This window comes from Bactrocera latifrons, unplaced genomic scaffold, assembly GCF_001853355.1.
Source record: "Bactrocera latifrons isolate USDA-ARS-PBARC rearing strain unplaced genomic scaffold, ASM185335v1 scaffold_1204, whole genome shotgun sequence".
NCBI lineage: Eukaryota > Metazoa > Arthropoda > Insecta > Diptera > Tephritidae > Bactrocera > Bactrocera latifrons.
In genome coordinates this window covers 9511-16982 of record NW_017534636.1, presented here as the reverse complement: position 1 = coordinate 16982, position 7472 = coordinate 9511, and the positions used below count along the sequence as shown (strand labels likewise).

Sequence of the window (7472 nt, the reverse complement as noted above, 5' to 3'; positions counted from 1 at the left end):
GAGGTTTCAGACAAGGCGATTCCTTATCGTGCGACTTTTTCAACCTGCTTCTGGAGAAAATAGTTCGAGCTGCAGAACTAAATAGAGATGGTACCATCTTCTATAAGAGTGTACAGCTACTGATATTGATACCATCGGCCTCAACACCCGCTCCGTTAGTTCTGCTTTCTCCAGAATGAACAAGGAAACAACACAATGGGTCTGGCAGTGAACGAGGGCAAGACGAAATATCTCCTGTCATCAAACAAACAGTCGTTGCACTCGCGACTAGGCTCTCACTTCACTGTTGACAGTCATAACTTTGAAGTCGTAGATAACTTCGTCTATCTTGGAACCAGCGTAAACACCACCAACAATGTCGGCCTAGAAATTCAATGCAGAATAACTCTTGCCAACAGGAGCTACTTCGGACTGAGTAGGCAATTGAGAAGCAAAGTCCTCTCTCGACGAACAAAAACCAAACTCTTTAAGTCACTCATGATTCCCGTCCTGCTATATGGTGCAGAGGCCTGGACGATGACAACAACTGATGAGTCGACGTTGCGAGTGTTCGAGAGAAAAGTTCTGCGAAAGATTTATGGTCCTTTACGCGTTGGCCACGGCGACTATCGCACTCGATGGAACGATGAGATATATGACGACATTGACATAGTTCAGCGAATTAAAAGACAGCGGCTAGGCTCCGAATGCACGAAAACAAGAAGCAGAGGAAAAAGAAAACTTCCACTGCTTTGGAAGGAACAGGTGGAAAAGGACCTGGCTACGCTTGGAAAATCCAATTGGCGCCACGTAGCGAAAAGAAGAAACGACTGGCGAGCTGTTGTTCACTCGGCTACAATCACATAAGCGGTGTCTACGCCGATCAAGAAGAAGAGAAGAAGAATATTAGTTTTATGTATACTCTAATTAATGATTTGATTTTGATAGGCAATACTTTTCACATTTTTATTAGCAAGCTTTATTTTACAATTTTCTTGTTTACCATTGCACTTGACATTTAGTGTATTTTTACGTATTAATGTACTTGTTTCAATCTTAATGTAATAAAACTTTCATCTTCATATATTTATGAACGTTCTGCCAGTGGAAAAACTTGTATTTTAAATTTACCTGCGTATTATGTTTTAACTGAATGTTCAAATGGAACATTTACATTCTTGATACACATTTTGATCTTATATATAATATATGCTTAGTGTGCATAATATATGCTATTATCAAAAGTAGTGTTAGCGAAACGTGACCACTTACGTTGTGAAAATGTATACCTTTTAATTTTATATTTTCTGTTTTGGGGTTCTTTTGTTGTTTAAGATGTACGATATCTTTGGTATTGTTTTTTCATGTTGAATCAAAAGGTTTTATTTATAGTTCTGGGATCTTTAACTCAAGAAGAGAATAGCAATTCTTTTTTAAGTTCGGATTGTACGTGATGAGATGCTGTTAAAGTTACTCCTTCATGTCGTTCTGTACATCTTCTTCTTATTGTCATAATGCCTTGATTAGGGATTTCCATATGCATTTGTTGATTGTTATCACATTCTAGATACTATTATATATCATATATCATTGGTTTGCTAAATTATTTGTAAAGCCAACGATTCTGAGAAAATAATTTTATCGAAACGTTTTCATTTTTAGAAGCTTTGAAATCATTTGAGTTCAAATATCATTGAACATACTTACATACTTATTTAGGATCAGCAAAGCCGAAATACTATTAAAAATAAATATCTATTTATATATTCAACGTAAACACAACACATATGTATGTACATAAAGAGCCACATGCTTTTATGTACATGCAATGCGCATTCAATAAAAATAAAAATGTATGGGGACACAAGTCATAAATTTAGATATGAGATAACATTAAACACATGTATTGAACTAAGAACTTAAAGATTCTTTTTTGAGTTCAATGTTTGATGATACAAATCAAACAACATGCTTCATTTTCTAACTGTTTAAAACTGCTACTTCACATGAATTATCCGACGCTGATTTCCAAGGTAACGATTCTCCGAGTTAGTAGAACATTCCTCTAGGTATACTTGGTTAATAAGTGTATATCTTAAATATCCTGCTCTTATTTCTGGAATGATCATATTCCTTTTGTATTTTATTGGAAGTGGATTTAATTTATGTACGTTTGACGGTTCATACGATACTCGTATCAAGGGAATTTTTATGTTTATAACTAGCCGTGAATCAACAATTAAACCTTTAGCAGTAATCGGTTTATAAATATCTTTTAATTCATTAATTCTACTTGTTTCCTCCATTCAATGTTATTTTATTTTATTTATTTTAAATTATACTTCTTCTTCTTAATTGGCGTAATTTTAGATTATTAATGATGACAAATCTGACTTATTTGCATTACCCAATCTACCTATTTCTCGAAGGAACTCATTATTATCCAAAATTGGATTTAAGCCCGCAATGCTACTTTCATGACTAATTTATTTTTTGATTTCGTACTCTGAATTTCTTCTCCAAATTGTAATTCTCGCTGATATCTCATTAACATCTCTTCAGCTTCTTTCATTTCTGATTTTACTAAGTATTCGGGACATTTTTGTTCTCTTATTCTTTTTAAAAATCGCACAATCTAAGCTACTACCCTTATTAATTTGCTTAAACTAGCATATTTTACCTTATCAAAGAAACGTAATTCCTTTGAGGCTGTCACATACGTTGCATCAATTTGAATAATCTTCATTGCCCAGTGATGTTCCTCTTCTCGCAACCATTTTGGACCCTTCCACCATAGATCGTGTTCTATTAGTTTATTCGCCAGTACCCCTCTGGATTGTCCTTTGTTCCAACGTGCTGCCATTTCGCAGCGGAAGCAAGTAATTTGATTTCTTATACTCTTGTTCTGATAAATTACTTTGGGAATTATTTACTCATGCTAACGTTATAGTTGAGTTGAAGCAAATATTTTTACTTCTCTGTTGATAACTGTTTTTATCCTTTGCAACAATTTAGCAAGTAGGTGAGCCGCGCATAGTTCCAGTTTTGGTAAYGTTTTCTTATTTTTAATTGGATTCACTTTAGTTTTACCGGAAACAATTATTATAATTGATCCAACTTTAGCATATACAACTGCTGCATAAGCTTTATCAGAAGCATCTGGGAATCCATGTAGTTCAAATTTAAAGTTGCTTTTAGTTTCGAACCATCTATTTTATTTGTTTTATCTCTTTTATATGGTGCATAACTCTTGCCATTCTTTTGCTAAGTTCTCCTCAAGTAACTCGTCCCTGTTGAGTTTCATCAACCAAAGATTCTGTATAAACAACTTTGCTATAACGGTTATTGGTGAAAGTCATCCCATTGGTTTCGAAATTTTTTAACACGCTTTTACGTTGAAAAATTCGTATTAAATCCAAATGTGTCTTTGGTAGGATCCCATTGAATACCCAATACTTTATTCTTTCGTCTTCTGCTATTTGTATTTATTGGAATTGTTGGTAGAATTTCACTGTTGGTTGACATCCACTCCTTAAATCCACATTTTTTTTGGTTGTTGTGTATATTTTATACTGAGGGGCCTTACATTCATCTATTGAATCTGCTCCCGTCATTAAATTGTCCATGTAGAAGTCGTTTTTAATGATTCTTAAAAGCAAATAGTTGTGGGGTTCGCATAATTTGGCAATTTCTTGTAAAGTTCTCGTTGGCAAGAAAGGAGCTGATGCTGTCCCATATGTAACTGCTTGTAGTATTTATTCTTCTATCGACTCTCCTTTTGTTGCTCTCCACAATATACGTTGGTAATCTTGATCACTATCTGTTATTTTAATTTGTCGAAACATCTTTTCAATATCACTGGCCAAAGTCTCCATTTGATTATAATGTCAAATATATTCTTTTGGAGTCTCGGTCCTATGAAGAGAATGTCACTTAAACTACCACCATTTGTAGTTTTTGCAAACGCATCGAAAACTACTAGTACTTTAGTCGTTAGACTATTTCTCGAATCACTGCTTAATGTGGCAAATAGTATTTTCCGTATCTATTTTCACTTGCGTTTTCAATGTGACCCATTTCTAAATATTCTCTCATAAATTGCACATATTGTTGTCTTAACTCGTCATCCGTAGCGAACCTTTTCTCAATATTAAGAAACCTCACTATAGCTTGTTTGCGAGAATCTCCCAATTCTTTTTCTTGTTTAAAAAGTAGATTGACGACAAATCGATTATTTGCATATCTCAATGTTTTTTTTTTTAATAAATTTGTAAACATTCATCATAATCTGCTGTTAAAATTTTATTGATTTTTCTCGGTTGTTGTAAAATTCCCGACAATATCCAGCCCAATTTCGTAGTTTGATCTAGCATTCGTTTCTTTTTAATTATACATTCTCTAGTATATCGGCATATATGTATGTCACTTCCAATGACGATATCGCTTCGATTAAATTTGTTGAAATTGGGATCAGCTAAAGTTTAGTTTTTCAGTTGTTCTACATCCTATTTAAACGTTTTGTCTGGTTGGGCACTCGCTAATTTCGGCCAAATTAGTGCTTCGACATTGTATGCTTCGTTGCAAAGTAATCTTGCTTTATTTCAATTTTAAATTTGGATACTGCCACTGTGGTATTGCCTAAGCCTTGTAGTCAGTACTTCTCTTTTTTTGATAAATGAAGTATTTCAGCTGAGCTGTTTCGTCGGAAATAGTAGTCTTTTGGGATCCTTGATCGATTAGAGCTCACAGTGTCACGTACTCTCCATTTGCTGCCTTCACTCTGATCTTTGCTGTTTCCGAATGTTTCGTCATCATTGTGGGAGACGTTTTTGTGATATTCTCATCACTTCCTCCTTTTCCTTTTTGGAATTCATTGAAATGCAATGAATTATTATGATTTCTTTCACACTTATTGCACTTCGTCTTATTGTTACATTTACCGTCATAAACGTGACCAAGGCAAATGTAGCATAGCTTATTGTTTGTTATGAATTTCCTTAGATTCATCGTAGTCAATGTCTGGAACTTTCTGCATTCACAAACTTGATGTCCAGGAACCTTGCAGTATGCACAATTTTTTTGTGTCTCATATTGCTTCTGGAGCTTAATATTGCTGCTCTAGAAAACGGAAGACATCATCTAGGCTTTGTATATTCCTACTTTTTTTACGTTTTGCTCGTATAAACGTAGACTTTCTTTGTCTAGTTTTCGAACCACTATCCGAGCTATGATGGCTTGTTCGTCATTTAAACTCAAATTTAGTCCGTTTAAAATATAAATACATTCTTTTGTGGTATCCAAGAGCTGCTTCATGTTTGCTGCACTTTCTCCATTTGCTGTCGGTTGATCAAATAGTCTGTTAACTTATGCTGTAAACTGTAGCTTTCTATTCTACTATCTTTCCTTGAGAAATGCCAAGCGGCTTCATAATTTGTTTCTATTACTGGTAAATGTTAAATTAATCTACCAGCTTCTCCACCTTATGATGTTTTCAATCAAAACATCTTTTCCACTTCAGCAAAGTGCTTCGAATCATGCGACAAACTTTTAAAAAGATCGCGAAAGGACGACCATAGCTTAATTTCACCATAAAATATCGGAATTTTAATTTTCTGCAGTTTGACATTAGAACACATTGTGTGTGTTGTATTATAATTGTTTAATTTCTCCGTTATTATTGCAAGGATAATTTTATAATCTTGCCGAAATTCCTCTATTTGTTCTTCTTCAGTTGTTACTCCTAATTAGATATTTTGAGTTTCAAGCTTGATTTTGAATTCTCTCACTTGCTTGAAAGAATAAAATTCACATGAATTTCATAAAGTTTATTTTTGAGGTTTTTGTCTCGACGTTGATATTTTCTATCAACGCCAGAAGCAACTTCAGGTGGCTCGACCTGAATATCTTGTGGCATAGGTTCTATTTGCCACTTGCTTCTCACTACTTTGGCAGTACTTTGAATTATTAAATTCTGAATAGAATTTTTCATTCTTTGCATTACATGCTCGTTGTAATTCTTCGCAATATATCCTTCTGCTTCTTGACTTTTCTTAGCCATTATTTTATTATGATTGGTTGTACACTCTGTCATAATAGTCTGAATATGATCAATATATTCTAGACATGAAGCGTTTCTTATCTTTCCGCTGAAAATTTTCTGCTTCTCCAACACAGCCAGATTGATGCTTTTAAAACTTTTCCGATTTAACCTTTACCGAAGGTAATTTTATAAATGCGGATAGCCTTTGCTATTCCGGTTTACATTTATTTTTAATTTGCTAAGTCTTTTTCTTTTAAGACTCTTATAGTACTTGCACTTAAGCTCGATTCTTTTTCAAAAAGTAGCTCGAAGGACCAAATGTACAGAAAAACACTTCGTTTTGATCTGTACGCTAAGAGTTAACGTTTGACTTTGAAGTTCTTTATTCAAACTTCTTTCTGCAATAAATTTTTTAAGGGGCTCTACCAGTGTGACACTTTCAAAAAGTTAGCTTTTTTTCTTTTTCGATAGTTTATATTTCCACAAGTATCCTGTGAAATCGACAAAGTCTTTAATAGTTTTTATATGGCAGCTTTCTAAATAGCGACCTATCGGAGGTACTAACATATAATATATAAGTGAAACTTTAAACGCGTTTTTCTCGAAATGGCATTTTTGCTAACATCATAATTCAACGAGAATTTACCGATCGACTTCAAATTATCTTTTTGATTGGTTAAAAATTGTGAATGAAAATCGCATGAAAAAAACGACAATTTTTTCCTAAAAAAAAAAGATTTTTTTTTTCAAAATTACGCCATGTTGTTATTTTTCGATATTTTTCAAAGATAGTACGCCACTATATGGGAAATGTCTTTAAGCTTAATAAACTTCTTGAATTTTTTTGTTTCAGCTACTCATTCAGCCGTAATCATGTCAGCAGGTGGGGCACTTTTTTGGTACCTCCGAAAACAGCATATAACTCCGTTATTTTTCAATATTTTTGTAAGCAAAAAATCATAAAATATAGCTTCGAAACTTTCAATCAAAGGGGGCTCAGGTGTCAAAAAGTCTTAGTTGATACGGATGGAAGATTACATGCTTTTTCACATGATAGATTCCGAAAAGTCATAAACTAGTTTTCGCACCCTTTTCGTAGACCAGGTCACATATATTAAATGAAATATAATCTATGCTCTTTTTATGTTTTTGAGTATACTATGTATATATTATATAATATCGTCGGTATAGACGTGAGCAAACTTTTCGACACATTAATGTGTATATTGTGCACTAGGGTGGGTCGATTCCGGACTTTTTTCGATAAGGGATTTCTAATAGTGCGGAAAAGTTGCCTCAGTACTTCCTGATTCCAATGCAACTTTTTGTTTTGAGATCGGATTGCATSTKCAWCCCCAACTCCGGCCTTGAAATTTCGGAAATTCGCCTAAAATCGTGAAATTGTCTACCTAACGCCTGAAATACGCATCTCATGGCAAAATGTATAAAACAA

At 34.0% G+C, this 7472-nt stretch overlaps 1 long non-coding RNA gene across 1 annotated transcript in view; it reads right to left on the bottom strand.

The window, feature by feature from the left end:
* LOC108978386 overlaps positions 1-4914 on the bottom strand; it is a 10041-nt gene extending 5127 nt beyond the window's left edge. The window contains exon 1 of the long non-coding RNA XR_001994108.1: positions 2660-4914. This is a non-coding gene — a long non-coding RNA (uncharacterized LOC108978386). The remainder of the gene's footprint in view (positions 1-2659) is intronic.
* Between the last annotated feature and the right edge of the window lie 2558 nt (positions 4915-7472).